Source organism: Pipra filicauda, unplaced genomic scaffold (genome assembly GCF_003945595.2).
Source record: "Pipra filicauda isolate LSUMZ 115617 unplaced genomic scaffold, ASM394559v2 scaffold88_size2543281_pilon, whole genome shotgun sequence".
NCBI classification, from domain to species: domain Eukaryota; kingdom Metazoa; phylum Chordata; class Aves; order Passeriformes; family Pipridae; genus Pipra; species Pipra filicauda.
Genome location: NW_024105075.1, coordinates 474,490 through 496,404, shown reverse-complemented (window position 1 = coordinate 496,404; position 21,915 = coordinate 474,490). Strand labels below are relative to the sequence as shown.

Genomic DNA, 21,915 nt, shown 5'->3' with positions numbered 1-21,915 from the left:
GAATGGTATTTTGAATGAGGTCACACCGGAAATTTATCTTCTTGGAAGTTGATCTGTGGCAGCATTGTAAATAAATCTTGTAAGCTTCTCACCTTTCTGAAAGATGATTAGCAAGGAAGCAGTAAATAGATGCATTTTTCATTGATTACATAGTTTGAAGTGAAGTGTTAAAAGTTTAAATTTTCAATTTAAGTTGTGTTTGCAGGTGCTCATAAGGAAGCCCCATCCGAACATTTAAATAGGATTTGGATGCATTGGGCATATCCTTCAGACAGATCTCAGAAGCCCATGGTTAAGCATCTATCAAAATGTCACTTCTCAAGGGTGTCAGAATGAACCTTTAGCAAGGTCAAGCATGTTCCTGACTTCTTTTTCTCCAGAAGATGCTCCAGCATATCAGGACACTGTGATCAGCACGATGGCAGTTGACACCGTGAGGACCATATTGCTAATCTCCCCATTTTGCAGAATACATGTGTTCTGTGGAGTATTTTCTGCTCTGAATCAGGATGTTTAGGAGTTCAAATCAAATGTTCTTACTGAGAGAGTCAGCCAGCTAATCTCCATGCCAGGAAATGAAGCCATCTGATGTCCTGAGGTGAAGCTATAGGAGGCTGTATGAGTCCAGAACAACTTGAAATCTGTTTTCTAAATAAATCCTCATTGGTTTGGAGTGTTTATTTTCTACTACAATCAGTATTGCCTTATTTTTATTTTCAGGCATTATCAAGGGGACAAATGCAGAATCTGCTATTACAGGTATGATTTTACAGTTTTTTATCTTTCTAAGGCAGTTTGCAAAAAATCCTGAGTGCTGTCTGAAGGTGAGAGAGTAACACTTCATACTCGCAAGTTGCAAATTTGCTACTCTGCCTCTGAATCTTGTGCATTGCAATACTGGAAATAAAGGTCCTGGAGGCTGAGAGAAGCATGTACTGTTTGTTTGGCTCTGAGGATAAACTGCTATTGGTAAGACATTAACCTCAAACAAATGAAAATTTTCGGCTAGAGAAGTCTTTTAAAATTTTGTCTTATTAGCCCAATAGGTCTCTATCCTCTGATCTTTTGGAGAATGAGGAAACGTCAAAATAAAACCCCTCTCCTCTTAATTTTGAAATGAGTACCTTCATAAGATCAGTATGAGCATAGGACCTGCTTGCAGAAACAACTTGTGCTTTCCAGTCACTGTCTGAAGGACTTATATTCCTCCACCGACTATAGAAGGCTCGACATTACCTGAGTGTGAAGACATACACACACACAAATCTGATTAGTGCTGGTGCCGAAAAGGAAAGAAGATCCTCTTCTCAGCTCCCCTGCTGGCTCCAGTTTCCATGTCAGCTTTCCTTGTGCCAAGTCTGGCGTACAGCACAACCCGCCATAGACCTTCTCGACTCAGGAGCCCAGGAGAAAACTAAAGCCATCAGAAAACTGCACACAGCTCTCTGCCAGCTTCATAAGCTGAACTGCTCCAGTGAAGAGCCCAGTGAGTTTCAGAGTAAGTCCTATGACACTACACCACGATAAGATGATACGGGTGTATAAGAGCAGTGAGATCACCTGCTTGCAGCTTTTTGTAGGAAGCTTGGATAATTTTGGAGGAATTTGGGCAATTTAAAGAAATTCCCCCCATCATGTGAAGCTGCTTGGAGTTCAACAGGGAATTTCTGTGCTTAAGACCCAATTGCTAGGGGTAAAAATGCCAGGGAAAGATGCTGAAGTCCCAGGACATGGGTCTGTTGGTTTGTATAAGGCTTGTGCTGGCACAGAGACCAAAAGAACTTAAATTGTTCAAAGCTCAGTACAAACTGACTTCTGGTGGTACCAGAATATCAGATACCAATTAAGAGGTCCATTTAAGGGCCAAGAAAACAGTAAATGTTCTGCTGACTGGGCAGTCTCCACTACCACTCTCCAAAACCTGCAGGGGACAAGGCATCTCAGCAATGAGGGGCACTGCCAGTAAGGTCACGTCGTCTCTGCCTCACTCTGCACACAGCTTGTGGGATTGTGTTCAATGACTACATGAGTGCCAGTAGCAGCATTTTGGGGTCTCGACCACCTTTATCTAGAGAAATTGGGAGGATTTATAGACTATAATCTAAAAGGAAAGGAAGACCTCTGTCTTTTTTGCCTTTGAAGTTTACACTCTTTCTTCCCCTTATTACTAGACGTTTTTCCAGAGAAGAGAATGAATTTCATCATCAATATATTAGACAGCTGTGTAAAAGAAGAAGTATTTTTCCAAAGAGGAAGCTCAAATGTTTCTCCCCAAGGCAATTAAGGATCAAAAGAAGGACACATTGATTTTTCGAATAAAAGAATTTTCAAATGAGAGTCCCTTACTCTTTGGAGATTTTTAGAAAATTATTTGCAGATGGCACATCTCTCCTCGGTGTGACTTCTTCCAGACACAGGGAGCATTTAGCACGTCCGCAGTTTAGAGGCAGTGCAGCTTGATCCTTTATGTTCTGACTTAGTAAATGAACATATTACTGTGAGTACCTCCTGGATAAATAACAGCAGTTTCCTTACAAAACGATCAAAGGAAATGTTAACAAAACCCTGCCACTGGCACAATACAAAGTACCCGTTTATCAACTCTCTGCAATTATTTACACAAGAAGGTCCCCCAGAGCCCAAGGAGGCACACGGTGCCAGCTGTGACGCATAGCCGCATACACCTGGAGCTGAGGGCGATGAGAGGAGCCAACCTCTGTGTCCCTTGGACACAAACCTACATGAATGGTATTGCTGTTGTTCTGGGAAAGCAGCTCAATGGAAAAGTCTGTTTCAAGTGCAGTGGTCCGTATAGATCAAGCGCAAAATGCGTGGATTTGGCAAAATATTCAGAGAAGAAAACCTTAAAAAATGCAGTCAAAAACTTTACATCCAAACTACAGCTTCCAGATGTGTATCAGAACACCTAGAAATTATTACTAAGGTGAAAATCATATTTCTTTATTTGGCTCCATGTCCTGTCTTTGTGTGCTGTGTTCTCACCATGAATTATGCCAATAATTTTGTTCAGTTTAACCAGTGAAAGATACACGTGTGAAAAGATTAAATATGTAATTTTTGAAGTTAGACATGACCAAGTCCTGTCAAGCGTAAAACTAAGTTTGTCTTAATAAGAGTTGTTAAATACTAATGTTGTCTCAAAGATGTATCTTTGCCTCAAAAACTGACTTATGAAAGGGCACTCTACAATTTTTGATATTTGTGAATGCATATTAAATGAATATCAGCAATGCAGTGGTTGGAGGAAGTCAGTAAATTACTGTATGGCATAAGGAGACATTTAACAGCAACAAGTTGAAGATGACATGTCTTGAAAAGTGCCTCATCATATTTTGGAATGCTGGTTCAGTACTAATGCAATAGGAGGACTGCCTGCTGAACCAGCAACAAGACCTTCTTTGCATAGAAACTTGGGGTTTCACGCTGAGTCTTCCCTCCTCGTGCTGACTTTCTGTTGTGCATTTCTGAGAAACAAGGTCGCAGTCTCTGGGGCAGCATGACATTCTGTGTATGCAATTCAGACTGCTCCAGCAAGAACATATGCCAATACTTTTGGGAAAGGATATTTTTTTCATTTCAGTGTGAAAGCACCTGTGAAAGTACTAGCATGTGAGGGGCTCAAGAGACTGGCAAGAGAATTACATAGGAAAAATTATATTATAGCCTCTTGAGAAAAGAAATTTATGACAGGTGGGTTAGGTACAAATATCTGAACAGTACATCACTAAATGATTAAGAAAACCCTAGCAATACTGCCTCAGTGGGCAGAAGGAGCAAGAACCCAATTGAAAGCCCAGTATCATTAGCAATAAAGTGCCAACTGAGTTTGTGAATTCTGAATCAGGATGACTTTTGGAATGAAAGAAGGGTTGTAGCTGGATAAACAAGGAAAAAAAAGCGTTGGCAGAAAATTCTTTTCACCATCAGTAATGAATTTGTTGACAGATATTATGTAGAACTGGATACAGGCATTGCCTGTACATGAATGGTTTAAGCAAAAATTACAACATGCACCCTTTCAGAAGATTATATGACAAAAATAAACATCTACAGTGCGAACAAAAGCATCTCTGAGCTCCACAACTTATCATATTTCAAAGGAGTTTTATACTAAGAAAATTTACAGTTGAAAATTTCATGGGTATACTCTCATAGGCTTAGTCTTAACCAAGAATAACATAAGCACTGTTTGTATCTAAAAAAACCAGCTTTAAGTAGCAAAGCAAAATAATTATTAGGCTAGTTTCTCCACCATGTTAGGCAGTTGCAAAGATTTATAGACTAATTCTGCAGGCTGTTTTTTTTTAATTTAAACTACAACTACCAATTAAAAGGAAGTATTTCAACAAAAGAGAAAGTAATTTGAGATTATATTTGAAAAAACAATTTGGAGTTTACAGAAAAAGTAACTTTGAAAAATTACCTGAGGGTTGTAACTATACACGATTGTTCTTATGGGAGCTTACAGTTGGGAAGTGGCTGGCCTAACCTGTTTCTCTCGAATGCAAATTCTTCACTGACGTAGTGGAATGGCGTTGTACAATGTCCATGCTGGAAGGGGATGGGCAGCAGCAATCTCACAGCTGGCTTTGTATGCTGTAGGAACAGGAGCCTGGCGACTGTCGAAGCAAAGTTAAAACTTCTGACTGATCAAATGTCCCATTTGTATCCAAGGCAGGGGGTAAAGTGCAGAGATCAGGAAAAACGGAAATTATAGTTTCAGTACTGAAGTAACTCTACGGCTGAGGGGAAATGGGCTGATCTGTTGTTACTCTTGTCTAATTCTGCTGGGCTTGCTAAATCTGTGGACAAAGTGGAGTGAAGAGACAGGAAAAAGCAAGACAACATATCACTTCACCTTTTTAGCTTCTGCTGTTTGTTTCATCTTTTTTATTTAACAAATTAAATGCATAAAAGTGGTCCTTCTTGCTCCACTTTTAACCATCTTCTATTACATCTGACAGACACCTGGTTTCAGAATGGTTTGTTCTTCCAGTCATACTCTCATGAGATGGACATGAGCTCATATGCATCGTCTTACACTCCAAGCTTTTGTCTTTGGAGAGTCAGTTCTGAAAAGAAGTTCCTCTTTGAACCTGCTTTCCTATGATCTCTGTGTGCACCAGTGGTCACCCCCCCAATAAAGGTATGCTTGTTTGTCCTTGCAAATGCAAACACCACAATCAGGGACACCTTGTTATAAAGTCTATAGCCTCTAGGGACATTTAACCATAATAAACAAGATCCTTTTCAGTCAACCATGCCTGACAATGTTGAAGTTAATTTTAGTCACTTGCTGTTTCCATGAATCTACAGTGTAGGTTCTAAATCATGAGCTCTGTCCCAGCAGTCTCAACAAAAATCAAGAAATGTTTTATTTCTAGAATTGAAGTAAAACTTACCACAATAGCATTCTGTATTGCAACTTTGTAGTCTATTATCATCATTCTTACTCAGAGTGAAGTTAGACATTCCCAGCCCGTATTTATGATCAAGGATGCTTCAGAATAATCTATATAAATTGAGTTTTATTGATCATTGAACATCTGCTGGCACTTAAGCATGTGAAAACATAAGCATGAACAAAAGCTTTGCAAGTTTGCATTTTTTGATGCTTATAAAATTATAATTTATAATCAAGTACAGTGTGTTATGTTTTCTTTATCACCTTCATAAAGATAAAGTAATGTAAGCAGGGACTGGGATTACAAGACCACTACAAGATTCCAAAGACTTAGGGTTTTATGATTTATGGAAGAAAAATTTCATTATTTTTCCCTTACATCTGACACAATTTAATAGCGTTTCACCTGCTGTGGCAGAGGGTGTGTGCCAAACTATGATTATTGCAAACTAAATTGGAAGTGCTATAAAATAATATTTTCTTACGATACATCCATTGCCAAAAGTGGAATGGCTTTGTCCAGCTTTCTGATCATACAGCTTTGACCCATCCTTTCCAACACCGACTGATATAGAACATGTAAAGGTGCTTCTTGAAGTATGAGCACTTCACTCACAACTGTTTTGGGTGCTCAGACCCTTCCATGTGAGTACAGCTTGAGCAAAGACTCAGGGGGAAAAAACGTAGTACTGGAGAGAACTAAAACAGGAGGCCCTGCAACCGTTACAGATGTGGGTTCAAGAGAGGCCTCTGCACATCAAGTGACTGTTGGGAAATTATGTTCTTGTATGAAAATGTGGGTCATAGGAACTGAAAGCAACTCAGAAGAAGGAGCCTTTGTCTCATTTCCCAGAGTTATCAAGCCTCTTTCATGTGGCCCGACCTTCTCTCTTTATTTCAAAAGTCAAACATGAGCTAAACCAAACATGCTAGCAGCATGCCCAGGTGTGGAAGCACACTCTGAGTGTACAGACCTGCTAGTGTAGGTCTGACCAGCACCAGGCAAGAGGACTCCTGAACCTCAAGTTGAACACAGGTTTTGCTAGGTAGGGATCACCTAGAAAGTCAGAACATGCTGGAAGATGTGGCTGCAAAGGCTCTGAGAATATCACAGTTTCATAGGGGTTTTAAGGTATTTGAAGTGAAGAAAGAACAACTTTATGTTCAAGACAGATTTTGTAAGAAATGGTGGCCTGTAATGAGTATCACACTTAGCTAGCTAAACCAGACTTTAAACCACATGGGCAAGATGATCTTTCATGGATAACAATTAACAATCATCCATCCTTAAATTTTAGAATGTAAAATAACTCTGAAAAGCTACTACATGCTGTTACCCATGTTTTTAACGAGAAATTCACCCTTTAATTGTCATCAAGACAATGCTGAGAAATTCGCAGGATAGTACCTCACATCTTCTCATTCCTGCCCCCCTCTCCCCATGTGTCCACTGCCTAATTGCTTGAGAATGAAATGCTGCAGATCTAAATACTCCAGACCAAGATAAGGAGGTTAAGCACAGCATCTTGACTCCTGCCCAGTCAACTCCTACACTGAGGTTAGGGACTCTGCCACTGAGCAGTCTCACTAGAGGGCAGCCAATAAAACCTCTAGCAATAAAATTGAAGGAGCTGAATATCATTTTTTTTTCTTTTTCCTTTCATCCTCGAGTGTGATGAGATATAAAAGTTGACCCCCTGAAACTGCTGCCAACAATGTGTTTGCTTTTTTCCATGTAGAGCTGTAGAGGAGGATCTACTCACCGCTTTATGTCCGTGAGACTCCTGAGGTCTGGTGGAGCCACAAAATCTTCATGAGATTTATGAAGGTGAGACAGCACTTGATGCAGAGCAGGGTAATTGTCACTTTCCCGCCCTTGTTTCTTTTCCTTGACTCCTTAAAGAAAATGTCACAACTTCCAACAAAATATGCGTAGTGTGATATGTGGTGCATTCTGAGTTGCTTGCCATAAAATTGGTTCTGAAGTAGTTATTGAGGTTCAAAAGTATCACAGCATTTCTTTATTTCTGTAGTCCTTGCAATAAACTGCAACCCTCAGTGCCTCAAGGTCATCTTACCTCTGTTTTCATAAATGCTTCCCAGTACCTGTCCTATCCTGTAACACCAAAAAAAAGAAGAAGCTATATACTTTCCAGAGAAACACAAGAACAAGATCTCAGGAGCTTCCAAGATAAATACATTCTCTGAATTCCATACATTCATCACGTAGTTTTTATTAGGCCAAAAATTTATTTACAAGATTTTATGCGGTTCTGAGCTGAGATACATTTTCTATCCCTATAGAAACGTCTTTATTTACTCAATAATATATTGCACTGCTACGCAAAAAAAAAAAGATAATTTAGTCACATGTTTTCTCTAGTCTTCATGTACCAGGAACAATGTCTACCAAAAAGAGTCCTTTAAAGCATAAAGTGTTTCAGAAATAAATACCACTAGATGTTTATAAAATATATTCCTCTAGCTGTGACTGCTAAGCACTCTGCTTGATGAAGGAGTTCATGTTTTAAATAATTCTGACTTTCCCTAAGGTGACTAAATGTATCAGGGTCAACTGTAATGTCGTAAATCTGATCCTGTTTATTCTACATGTTCAAAATCCCCATTTTCTTCAAAGGAAAGGATGGACAAAAGTTGCTAAGCTGAAACCTGATAGGTAAAATTTCATCAGAAAAATCTCATTGATGAAATGTAATTTATTGTAGAAGTTTCTATTTCCCATAAACACAGAAACAGTATTTGTTTTGCAGTATCAATTAATATAGCTGAGTGAGCAATTATACACAAATTTTCTGCTTTTTGTGGTTGTATAACAGCTGCACTTAGTTTGAAATTTCACCAGATATATTAATTACCCAAACATAGTTAACATTTTTTGCTCATGAGGGTAGCAACTTGAGCCTTTTTTTCTTAATCAATTAAGAATGCTCAGTCATTTTTGTTGCATATGTATGTGTTGCACACAAAATTCCTTCCAAATTGTTTTTGCCCATGATTACAAGGGTTCTGTAACGTTGGCTCTGCTGCCTGTTTGCGTGATCCTATCTCATCCATCAGGGGAATAGCCTGAAGATACTATCAAACCGGTAGTTGATGGAGCAGAAAACAAATAATACATGATCAGAGATTTCATAAAATGTTACCTTGTTTTCCTCTTCCTCTGCACCCCATAGACTTTTCTCAAACCATCCCTCTTAGACCAAAAAATGGTAAGATATATAGGCTGGGAGAGGAGTTTAATTCAATACCTACTCATTGCATTCACACAGAATACTTGAATGCACATGCAGAGCCTGGTTTTAAGGGGTACAATCAGGCCCTTATCTGATTCACCCTAAGGTCTCCTTGATAGGGAATTGGCAATGAACTTCAAAAGCCTTCTTGCTGCCTCACATCAAGAAGTTTTCCACCCAGAGGCAGGACTGGGTGGAATTAAGATTGTTCATGGAATACATAGTGTGATACTTCTGACACTTTAAAAAGATCTTGAAAAGCTGAGGTCAATAATTTGTTGATTTTTTTAATGTATTTGTAAATATTTTTCATTAGCTGTATTATCACGTGGTATATGGGACACTCTACCATATGTTTACTAGAAAGCACAATGTAAAGAAGTGCTGCTTTGTATTTAGTTGCTTTTGTTCTTTAAAAGACAAAGGTGATGCAAAGCCTACCAAAGTCTCTCCAACTCTGACTGCAGCAGTGGCCCGGCAGGATACCACTGAGGAGTTTAAAACTCCAGCCATCTGCCTGGCTCCATTCCTCAGATGCCCAACAGTGTGGAGCTTACAGCTTGCTTTCAGGACTAGCTGCGGTTACAAATTTGGGGATTTTTTTCAGTAATTATTATTGCCACAGTGATATTGCACTCTATAACTGTAGCAATAGCATTACTTTTGGTCACATCTGCTTCCTCCTTCTCCCCTTCTCTTGACCTTGTCTTGCTAAGGCATGAGAACTCTACGAGGAATGGCACTTCAGGCCAAGGGAATCCTCCCCAGTGTCCAAGGGCCAGAATTAAGAATCAAACACGGTAGCCTTGACTACACCACTCCACATCTGGACATACTGGCATTGGTCCTCAGAAGAGGGGCCTTACTGGCTTGGTTGGAGCACAAGGTGATGCTATATTCCAGCTTCCCAGCAGAAGAAGGAATGGTTCTCCTCTAAGCATGTTTTATTAACTCAGAACACACGTTTCCATTTATTTAAACCACATGGATGCATTTCATATTTTTATTACTTTTCATGACTGAGACCACCATAAATGCTTGCTATGCATCTTTGCATATTTTAGTTTCCTGAAGCAATTTTCTCTTATGTTAAGTATAAGCTCCACAAAACACATTATTCATTACAGACCTGGGTTGCCTTATGCAGTATGATGTTTCCTCCGTACATTTACTTAAATGTCTTTTGTGAAACAGTCCTACATATAGCGATATTTTACCTGTAAACTGTTTGAAAAAGAAACCTTTATAATTAAACATTGATTAAGGTTTAAATTCTGTGAAGAAAATGCTCAGTTTTGGGAATAATGTTTTCCATACCCAGTAGCTGCATGGTATGCTAAAGACTTGTTGATTTCATTGGGAATACTCACATGTCTTCACTTAAGCTTGCGCTAAAGTAGTTTGCTCTGTCACAGTAAGCAAATACCTTCTTGTAGAGATGTGATAGGCGGTAAAAATCCCAGTGATTAGGGTCCATCCTTATGTTTATGAAATCACCTGCTGAGTCCAACCAGCTGTAGTGACAATTGGACTGGCACAACCAGATCACTGGTGCAGAAACCTTTGAATCCCTAAAAAATGCTTATTTTAATCAAGTTCACCTTCATACTGGCTTTAAACAAATAATACGCAGATAAAAGGGTGTGCAATTTATTACTCATTCATTTATTTTCCAAACCATTGTTTTCAATAGTGGTCTTTATTACTTTTCAAATATCTATGCTCATCTGCACTGGGAAAGTAATGGAAGAGTGAAAATGCAGAATATATTCATAATAAGAGTAGTAATCAAACGCAAAGATGCAATGTTACTTTCAGGGGTGCCTAAAACTTCTCCTTTTTGTCAGTCCACCAAAAATACTCGCTTATAATTAAGGTAGAGAGTGGGTCAGTGGTTAATAATCTCATTAACCAGTAATTCTTGAACAGATAGGAAAGATATAAGTTGGGGAAGAATTAAGTTGGGGAAGGAGTAGAGTTGGTGCAGTTCAGACTCCTGATTGCTTCTCCCTGTACTAAGTCATCTCTATTGCACAGTGGCTGCACTGATCGGATTGATTTTTTTTCCCGGTGAAGTTAATGATATGAGGTGCAAAGAAGTAAATAATTTGGCCCAAGAGACTTTTAAAAGCCCACCAGTCTAAAACAATATGGGAATCATCCTATGCTGTGACTACATCATCACAGACCATTTAATTATACTCCAACAAGAATAGAGCTGTTGTCACAAATGCTGTCTGTAACAAAATAGATGTTTATCATTGACATACATTCTAAAACAATCCGAGATTACTCTTCATTTATTAGTGTTAGATTATTGTCACTAGATTATGGTGCTGTGAGTGTCTCTGATGCAGCACAGCAAGCTAAATCTATGGTGCCTCCCTCAAGTGCCTAAAATAAGTATCAAGTGTGGAAGTTTCTGAGATGTTCAGTGGAGAGAGGTGAAACAGCACATTTAAGCTAGGGTCCTGCCTTTGTTCAGCTTGATGGACAATTAAATACATAAACCTTTTGACATCAGTACCCACAGTGGGTGAGAAAGGTTCCCCCCACATCCGTTCTAAAAGCTCACAGTCCAAAAGGAAGAGTGAGTGTGTAGAGTTGAACATCAAACTGGTAGCTGGCAGTTGCCAAGGTGGATTTTAGAGATCTAGACACTGTGCCCTAACGATTCTCCTGTCCACTATCCTGTCCAGTTATTACTGCCAAATTTGCTTTACAAAGCTGATGCCCTGGTCTGGTCACGCTTTGCTGTTTTCCCTGCTTTCACCCCCTGTGCACATCTCCTTCAGCTCCGGCCAAGGATGGGCTGGAAAGCTGCCATGGAAGAGGCTGGGGTCCTGGCTTTCGAGGGGCTCACAAGGTTCAAGCAAGATTGTCCTTTCCATAGCAGAGATCTCACACATCATGCACAGCATCCTTACCCCAAGAAGCAAAACATGCCAGAAACTCCATGAATACCATGCAGTGCCTGTTGACCAGGCACCTGCAGTACCCAACTCTGCCAGACTGAGACAAATTGTGCCTGAATGGCAATAGGAAAACCTTCTACAATAAAACACCAGTGAAGAACAAGCACCACCCGCTGCCTGCTGCCCCTGCACACCCCTGTGCCAGCTGCTTCACTCCATCATTCACAGCATCTTCCCCCAGGGGCCCCCTAAACCTTGGCAACCCCATGTCAGTGATGGCCACACTGAGGGAGAGTGGTGGCCAGTAGCTGGGTTGTGCCTCTTGCTTCATGGTGCTACAGGGTTCCCCTAAATGCCACAGAGAACAGCCTCATGAGAAGGGGAGTGTCGATGGCTATGAAAATGAAGAGTGGATGTCGCATTCTGGTTTCACAGTTTCAAGACAGGCAAGCCACCTGCAGGTGTGTCCCCATTAGAGAGCAGGTACCCATCTTGATTCCTGTGCCCTAGTTAGTTGCAGGGCAGGAGAACACATCCCTAACGAAAACCTGTAGTGCCGTACACATTGTACCCAAATCTTCCAGACTCCTTTGGAAATCCCATCATTTCAAGCAAGTCTGCTATGCTTATCACAAGGTCAAGGTGCTAGCCTAGAAGACAGTTCTGCAATGAGGTGACACACATTTGCACAGCAGTGATTGAACACCCCACCACAGATTGTATCCTGGAGCTGTCAAAGCTCAGGGGTGACTATGGGCTGCTGGAACAAAATGGAGAAGTAGGACTCTGTTGGACATCTTTTTGTCCCACATGCAGTGGATCTAGGCAGCTTTTTCCCACTTTTACAGTGCAGATTTTCTTCTCAAGCAGCTGGCTTACCTACTGCTACCAGGTAAAAACCTGGTTTTGTGAGGGCAAATTCCAGTAAAGTCAGAAGAATTATCTTATGTTACAAGCTGGTAACACAACACAACCAGTGTTTGGCATTATGACCCCCATAAGCTATTTTTACCTGGTAGAACTTTGGTCACTGTAAGGCACATTAAGTCAGAACCACTTGGGGACCGGGTATTAACTTGCACCTCTCGTTTCTTATCATAAAAAATTAGCTTGCGGCTTTGCCAAGAAACCAGTGCCCTTTAGGTAGTTTGCACCTCCCTCAGAAAAGCAGACAAACCAGCTTTGAGTGAAGCTAGGTATGCAACATAGCCCACAGTCATTGAAGCTAGAAGAAGTTAGAGGTTTCAATGTTTTTGGTGCCTCTGCCATACAGGAAACAAAGCTTTGCATACCTATACTTAACCCAAGTGTTTCAGGGTTATTTTTTGTTTCCAGAGTCAGACCCAGAGACAAGAAGCTGATGTATTTTTGTGCTCTGAAACACGTAAGTGTATTTTAATGGTTGATTGAAACATGCCCACATTCTAGTGACACCAGCACTAAATAACTAAATAATGCAACAATCCACAAAACATTATTTTTAATGGCCTTGATTGTCAGGATGGGGGGAAGGAGGAGGGATAAGAGTACACCAGTAGATTTTTATGTGTTCAAGGCAGTTACTTGGAAGTGAGGCAGCAGAAGTCAGAAGTTAGATGGACAATAAATAGAAACATTTTTAAAGAATTGTTCAGTTTTTTAGGGAGAGTTGTAATAAAGGAACAGAAAATGAAACAAGCCATTTTTGCAAACCATTTCTCCTATGACTTCCACACCTGTTGTACAGCAATAAAGCTGCCAGAATTTAAAATATTTGGTTTTGGAGCAGATAGACCTTTCAGGGTTTTGCTTTGTACATTTTAGTGTCACTTATGAAACAATCTAAAGAAAGTCACTATCTAGAAGCCAAAAACCTCTGGGTATTAGATATAGGAGGCTTCAGTGTTGAATTAGTACTGTTTCTATGGTTCAGACAGTTAAAGGTTTGCCACTTCTGTTTTGCTCTTGTCAAATCTAGAGTTTGGATTCTGCCTGAAACTTGTTTGTTGTTTTCTAGTGCATTGGAAACAAGAGTAGTGGGTCCAGTGAGGAGCCTCTGGCAGCACTGGACTTGTTTCATGTACACAGTTAAAGCCTCCCTGAAATGACATCGGTGTGAACATAACTATGTTCATGCTCTGAACCATAAAAAACACTTTGAAATTAATCTAAAATCTGCCTCTTTCCTCTATTTTTAAACTGTTTTAGCCATGCTTTTTACTTCCAACTTTGTTTCTTAATTTCAGTCATGTGTTACTTGAAGAAAAAACTCCCCAACATAATCATGTTTTACTATCAGGTCTCTCATGTTCAGTAGTGTTTTCCACATATTTCTAGCAAAAGTAAAAGATTGCAGGATCCTAGCAGGATCCATAGTGGCCATAAAAACCCAAGAAGTAGTTTTTTCTCAAAGCCACACTGATACTAAGAAAATGTGAAGGCACAGGAAAGATTTCCTATATGCTCTTTTTAATAGAATAAGACCTTTTGTGTCCAAAGTCTTTTTTAGACATAGCGATTTCCTGCTAGGGACAGCAGCATGCCTGTTTTCCCTCCGTGTGCATGTGATTGTGTTGGCATCTCTAGCATTCTGCACAGTCTGAACCTGCAATTAAAGAATTTCTTCCAGGTTAGAAGAGAATAACTAGACTTCCAAGGATGCAGCCTGCCCGAAGATCTTCTGAGTCTGTGTGATCAAGAGAGGTTGAGTGGGGCTGGTGCCAAGTGATAAAAATGGTTAGATCCTAATTCTATATCCAGCACTGCCACTGGACTTGGAATTTCTGTGAACTGGTGAAAGGTCCCCCATGCATGGGGGTTACAGCATCTGAATGGGTCTCAGAAAGTTGGAATAGGATGGGAAACTATAACCAGTTGTATCTCTACCACAATATTAGAGTTGAGTAATACAAGACTATCATTTCTGCATCTGAAAGAAATACAAATGAGCTACTGCTATTGCTGAGTTGTCACTGCTCTTCCTTCCCAGGCAAATATGTAACTTTACAGAAATGGTGGTTGTGCCAAAAACAAAGAAAAAGTTAGGGAACTAGGAAAAAAGAATGATAAGACAAGACACGAAAAATATTAAGTGAAAATGTAGCAACTTTATCAAAATCTTTACAGTATCTTAGCAGCTAAATGTAAAATAAGAAGATGAACCATAATGGATTGAGGTTCTTTTCAACTTCCTTGCACCTACATATGTATTTATGAGTCTATAAACTGATTAAAAAAAACAGCATAAAAAATTCCAGTTCTGAGCTGACACCATTTAGATCCATTTTGTCTGGGTGTGGGTGACTCCAAAGATTTAGGGGTAAAAAGTGGCAAGAGCAGTGTCTGAATGCAATGCAGTGACATGTAGTGTGTACAAAGGTACAAAGTTAGTGACACATATAGATCACATGTGGTTAGAGTCCAAAGAGAAAAAACAGAAGAAAAATAAGACACTAAAAAGGTAGAGATCAGTAAAAAGTAGAAATAATTGAGGCCCGAAGAGTAATTTCCAGTAAGAAATTGAAGAAAACTGTGATCTTGTTGTTGACAATCTGCAAACAAAGGAGGTGAAAGATTTTGGATAAATTGTTCATAATCCAACAAGTTCTAATTAGAACACACCCACACATAAATGCAAGGGTTGAGGGGAGCTTTTTTAGCTAATGTAAGAAGTTTTGATCTGCCTCTTAAAATGCTATAGAGGATTGCCCCAAGACTTGTCTCAAACTGGAGCTTTCTTAGGATGTTTATCTAAACAAACCATTTGAGGGTATCCCCACATGTCAAAAAGTGTGTAAATAAAAAGTCTTCCCCTAACAAAGGAAAATGGCATCCCATGGATTAAATTGCTAATTGCAGCTATATAATTCTTGATAATTGATTATGGCAATAAAAAAATTTTCTAAATGTACACATCAAAAAAGAAAAATAATTCAAAATCACACATAATGACTGCAGTTCTTCAGAGCCTGCCAGGAGAACTGGATGCCTCGAGATGCATTTGGATAGCACTGATTCAGTATCAGTCCGTGGAATCCATCTGTCCATAGACTCCATAAGACAAATTTTTAATTCAAGTCCAGCATTTTGAAGATCATATTGCAAAAACCACTGCTAGACTTATATTTAATTGATAGTCCTATCTGGCAGCAGAGTTTTAACAGACTCTCTAGGCAGACTTTGAGTCAATCAATTACCATGAGACTTGGTCCCCTATTCTGTTGATGCCTGGAGTTTTCTTTTTTGCACAGAAGGGGGATGTCTTTGAGACCATGAATCTGATATTTCTCTCTATTACACCTGCACGTGGACAACTACATGCACAAATGTTCCAAAGGGAGGTGTCAAGCATTTGCATTTACTTGATTAGTATATGCAAGCAGAGTTGTTGCAATCAGACTGTTATTTGGTCTCAAAAACATGGCCTAAATTCTTCTAGCAAACAACGACAAATTGAACCTATACAAAAAATGGGATCTGGAGACTTAAATCTCTCTGCCATACTCCTGTCACAACCATTGTGAGGAATATGGATATTCTAGAAGATTATACAGAAACAAAGCATATTAAATGTTATCGGTACTCATGAATAATTATGGTTTAACCAAAACACAGCGCATGGCATAGCCTAACCTCTGTCAGGGTACAGTGGGAGGTACAGTAGCTCTGACCCATGCTGAAGCAGGACAGAGAAGTGCTTGCTCGAGACTCAGAACTGAACCTCACCCATTCATAAGGAGGTATTTGGTGGTGGAGCCAGAGAGCCAAAGGTGGCTGGACTTGATGGTGGCAATGTTATTCTTGTGCTTTAACTGTCTTAGTTATTAAGCTCAAAAGACCATATGAGCTTGACCAGTTTCATATTCAATTCAGGTCATAAGGCTGCAGGTGCAAAGAAAGGAGTTATGACATTAGTAAAGGAAATATCAACAATCATCCTCCTTCAGGAGTCTCACGACACTTTCAGAAGCTTTGGAAAGAGACTTGCAACCTGTGACCCATGTTTTCAGGATTTAAATAATTTTAAAATAAAATTAAAATATTATTTGACCAGGACAAAAATTTCAGCCCTTAGAATCTCTGCATCTCCAGAGTTGAATCCACTGAGGGGAGGCTGTGCCATCGTAGCAGAAGAGTTAAAGTAGTAGAAATTCCCCATGAAAGCAAGGGAGAGCAGCTCTGCAGTTCCATTTCCCCTCAAATCCAATTGTGTGCATTCAGACCTCGCATTAAGAATAATCTATATACTGGCTTATCTTCAAGAATGAGCACTCTTCTCAAAATCCGTACCCTAAGGCTCTGCCTCCTTTGTCATGCAAGTGAGCTACCCCCGCCTTTTACTGTATAAGCCACAAAAAGATGATGATATATACTTTTTTTCTCTCATTGTATACCCATATGTTTGTATATTGATTACCTTTACAGCCAACAGATGCTCTTATTTTAGGATTCTTAAATTGAAACCCAAAATCATCTTGTATCTGCATTTTTCTGATTCAGACAGATGTGAAAGGTTTTCTTTATTTACTGAAGGAGAAAATTTTCCTCTGCTTGCCTTCTACATTAACATTTTTTGAATAATTGATTCCCTTCTGGGGAACAGAAGCAGAGCATCTTCCTCTACCTGCTGATCACTTCTGAAACAAGATGTAAGATCTGATGGACCAAAACTCCTTTTAGATCTGTATGACAAGGGCTCATCCCTTGAATTATTTAATTCCTACCAAAAAATAGGAGCCCCTCAGGCTCAACATTTATTGGAATAAACCAATGTCTTGTTTTGCATTGTGGAGGAGGTGCAGAAACCAACTATGAAGAAAAACCTAAGACATTGATAGAAGATTTTGAAAGATATAAGTAATTTAAGGATTACAGTAATTTGCATGCCTCCTATTCTTAGATTTCTTTCAAGTCAGGGTTGTGTTTAGCAGATTTGGCTATTAAATGATAATATGTGCTAATGAATTAGCTATTCATTCCTGTATCTAGGTCTTTACAAATCATAACACATCTCTGGAAAGCAATCTTCTTTCATTTTCTAATTGCTGAGCTCAAGGGTTTGGGGTTTTATTGCTTCTGGAGATTACACTGGTAGATTTTAAACAGTGGTTTCAGTTTGCCTATCCAACAGCAAAATTACAGCTGAAATTTCAGAATAGGATTTGAAAACATTTTCTTTTGGCTTGTATTCTCCTAGTTCTGCATTCATGGACATGAAAATATCCCTTCATAAGGGCATAGGAAACAAGATCTCTGCCCTAAGAAGAAGATAATTTAATCCAAATATAGAAGATAAGAACAAAAAGATCAAGTGAAGAGGTGGTTGCAGATAGTGCCGGGGGGGTGGGGGGGTGGGAAGAAGGGGGGAGGGCACTTTGAGTGAAGTCTAAGTGGAAGGAAGAACATCTGAAGAGAATTTAGAAAGCAAAGAAGGAATTATCTTAATGAAGGAGCGGCTGATCCAAGTGCAAAGTGTTTCTTGAGAGCACATATGACTCAAGGAGAGGAAGAAAGGCAGAGCATTAGGTGAGAGTTAGGTGAGGGCTATGCCTCATTCCTATCAAAAGACGTTTGCTTTTGTAATTTGTGCCAATAAAAAGCATGTGCTGGCAAAAATAATTTTTTCTTCATGAATACATCTGTTCAGCAAGTGACAAACAAGGAGTTTTATACATATATACATATACACAGTCATATCTACAAAACCTTTTTGTCAAAGAAACAATACCACAAAGACAACCTGCAAATCTACTACAGTGTTAAAGATCCAGCACATTTCCTGCACAGGCCTGGCCAAAATTATGCCAGAGGGCAGTGGAGACGAGTGGAGACAGAACACCTCACACTACCTAAAAGACCTTTCCTTCTGTGCAGAAATTTAGTCAGACAAAGAATAAGGATAGGGAAAGGATAGGGAGTTTATTTGAATCCAGCATGTAAAAGAAAGAGAATCAAGGATGGGATGAAGTATACAACCACCAGAGGAGCAAGAGAAAAAAGGAAGTAAGCTATGAAGCCTGTGATCCAAACCTTTGTATATATCAAGTTCAAACTGTCGTCAGGTGAATATGGGCTCTGATGATTCAATTTCTGCTGGAAAAAATCTTCTGAATCTGAACAGTGCACAGTTTTGAGTAAAAAAAAAAAAAAAAGAAAGAGACATGTACATGGAAAGAAGGCCATTAGCTCCTCCATTTGAAGAATGTGTGATTTCAGCCCACTGGTGTTTACAAGACAAATGTGCTAACTTTCATGCTAGGTGTGGTGCTTTGCTTAATTTTTGATGTGCCCTAATTATTTGCATTTATCCCTGCCCTTACAAAAATCATCTTTTTCAGATCTCCTCCTGCATCACCTCCTTTTCAGTAAAAACAATGTAAATTACTTCACTTAGCTTCTGCTGATACTTGGAATAGTGCTATTTATTTGAAAAAGAAAACCTCACCACTAACTAATTAATAATACTGGCTAATTTTGCAGCCAATAATTTTGCAATGAATTTGCATTGCATTTTTATCTACCAGTACTGATCAAGAACTGCAGCAGTCAGAACAGCTCAGAAATAAAAAGTATTGTAGAAATAGAAATCAAACCTAATGCTTTGGACTAGACACTGTAGTGACCTAAATTCAAGAGCTAATCCCTGTCTCAAGTAGTTTGTACTATAGATTATAGCATGACAGAGATTGCAAAATGGGAGATTAAGACTTACCTTCGTGAAGCCCCTTCTCCTCCTCACAAATTACTCTTTCTGGAACATTATCATCAAATAAAAGCATTATTTATTTATACAGCTCCCTAAAGTATGTTAAATATTTGAAGGCAGAAAGAGGCAGGATGCAGAAGAGAGGCATTTTTTGGTCTGACAGAATCAAGACTTTGCACATCAACTGTTAATTTTCCTTTTTTTTTTTTTTGGTTGGCATTTCATATAGAACAGAACACTGTTTCTTATCTCTTGGCAATGGAGATTGGCAGGTACTGCTTGATACTGTTTTAAAGGTACAGAGCATGGTACATTATGTAAATTCAAAAAATATTAAAAACCTCTTCCAGAGGAGATTTTCCAGTGTTTTATTTGAGAGAAACTCAAGTCCAGAGCATACTCTTTAATGCAAAAAAAAGCTCATAAATTACATTCATAGATCTTGTCCTGTAAACCTGTCTACCAATGCTGCTTTTTTGTACAGGCAGACCATTAAGGCATTACCTTGACAAGAATTTATTTACCTATTTGTAAATAAAAATGGAGCAACAGTTATATTTCATTTTGAAATTGTATCACATGGTTCTATAATTAATTTGGCTCAACTGCTCTATGATTTCATTTGTTCCTATTAATGTAGAAGCATGTCAGAGCTTACAGAAGATGTAAGCTCTTACTAAGATCTTACTAAGGCATAGTTGTTATACAGTGCAGTGCATCATTTCCCCGTTTGTGCTGAGTGTGAATTACTGCGCTAGAAGAAACTTGAATAATGCCCTAAATTCCTCATACCTTCAAGCACAGATGTGCATCAGTTTGAGTTGAAATATAATACATTAGATCATTTGTATGTATTATCACAGGGATGAATTTTACCCATTCACCCTTTATAAGCTCCCAGGACAGAAAAGCCAGATGAGCCGAGGGAGCTGGATGGGACTTGCCTGGGTGTGGAGGCACAGGTGGACTGCTCCTCAAGATCCTGAGCCCTCTCCTGGCAAGTCTCTGTAGAAGCGCCCGTACTCATGGCCCAGTCTTAACAGGGATGAGATTTTCCAGCTCCCTTCTGACATCACGTCTTCACTTCAGTGTCTTTATCTAAGCCTCAGCATCCAGATTCTAGAGACGGATTAGGCAAGCTGTGGGCATCAGAGGCTAAAACCATCTTCCAAAAGGCAACACAGCTGCTGCTGAATCGTGTGGATGCCTGACTTACCTACATCCACCCCTGGCAGTGCATATGGTCCTGCTTCCAGAGGTGCCCAGGCAGCACAAGCTGGAGCTCCTGCCCTGCATCAGCTTGCAGGGTCACAGGCAGCCAAAATCTTCCAAGTCTGACCCACCCTGTCCCTGTACACAGGCACATAGAGAAAAGGCTGAGCTAGAGCAGGAGCTATCATCCCTCTTCTGCATGCAACCTAAGTAACCTGAAGATTTTCCTTCTTGGCCCAAAGGGGTTCAAATTCCCATCTTTTATATCCAGAATGGTACCAGGTTTCTGGCTGGGCTGAGTGGTTTGTGAAGCTGTGCCACCAGGCAGCACAGCAAGCACAGCTCCCAAGATGGTCATAGATTTTCTGAAAGTGTGAATACCACCACCACCACCCATGCCCTGAACACAAGAATCCTCCCTTCCTGCTGACCACCCCTCTGACCAGGTGAGAGAGTCTGGGTCACCCATAAACTTGTAATTTCTTTCTCCTCACATGGAGGTCATGAAGAGACAGGAGATGAAACATCTCTCTTATGTGGAAAAAAGTCCAAAATTCATGGCTTCTCAGACAGGATATTTTAACCAGACCATTAAATGAAAGGTAAACAGCTTGAGTGTGCTTTTACTAAAAGGAAAGAAAAAAAGGGGGAAAAAAAGAAAAAGAAGGAAAAAAAGGCTGTTCTTATAGTTCCCTAAAAAAATTTAATTATATGCATGTACTCTATGGAGAAGATACCAGGCTCAGGGTGCCAAGTGGATGGCAGTGCATGACATGGCCCTGAGACAGGCACTTCAAAAGTGACACCTCTGTATTCAACAGGACTGCTTGGAGGATTAGGGGTTAAATGAGCAAGGCAGGAAAGAAAGAGAGAGGGTTTCACCCCTGGGGTAGGGAGCCAAGAGCTGCTCTGGGTTTTGAATCCTGCAGGAGAAGGAGAAGAGAGGAATCTCCTCAACATTTTGGAACAGGGGTTTACACTTTGGACTTCCTTAAATGCTCCCATGCGCAGAGAGAGCTCTGTGTAAACACCCTGCTCTTTCAAGCAGGGATTTTTGCCAGATTCCTCTGCTAAAGGCAGAACTGCAACTCCCAGAAGTCTCTGAGTTACTTTTCCCCTGGACAGCTGGAGGAAAAGGAGAGGTTAACCCACTCTGCTTGTGGAGCTCCCACCACCGATCCTTACCAGCACACCTAGATGCAAAAAGGGAATTTTTCTCCCCACAGAGACTTCGTCTCCCATGCCTGCCCCCCAAAGCCTCCATTTCTTCTCTGATTCCATCAATAAAAAGAAGTTATTACTGAAAATGAAGATTACTTGTCCACAAAGGTTCCCTCCATTCTGTCACGGTTTAACCCCAGCTCCATGATAGTGTTGCCTTAAAATCTGGAGCCAAAAAAGACTCACCAGGCTAATTTAGTAGAT

The 21,915-nt window shown here is 39.8% G+C and overlaps 1 long non-coding RNA gene across 1 annotated transcript; it reads left to right on the top strand.

Annotated features, from left to right (window-relative positions):
• Window positions 1-4,768: 4,768 nt before the first annotated feature.
• On the top strand, window positions 4,769-9,951 carry LOC120325218. Its single transcript, XR_005567115.1, has 3 exons — window positions 4,769-5,167; window positions 7,165-7,253; window positions 9,396-9,951. It is a non-coding gene; the product is annotated as an uncharacterized LOC120325218 (long non-coding RNA).
• The last annotated feature ends 11,964 nt before the right edge of the window (window positions 9,952-21,915 follow it).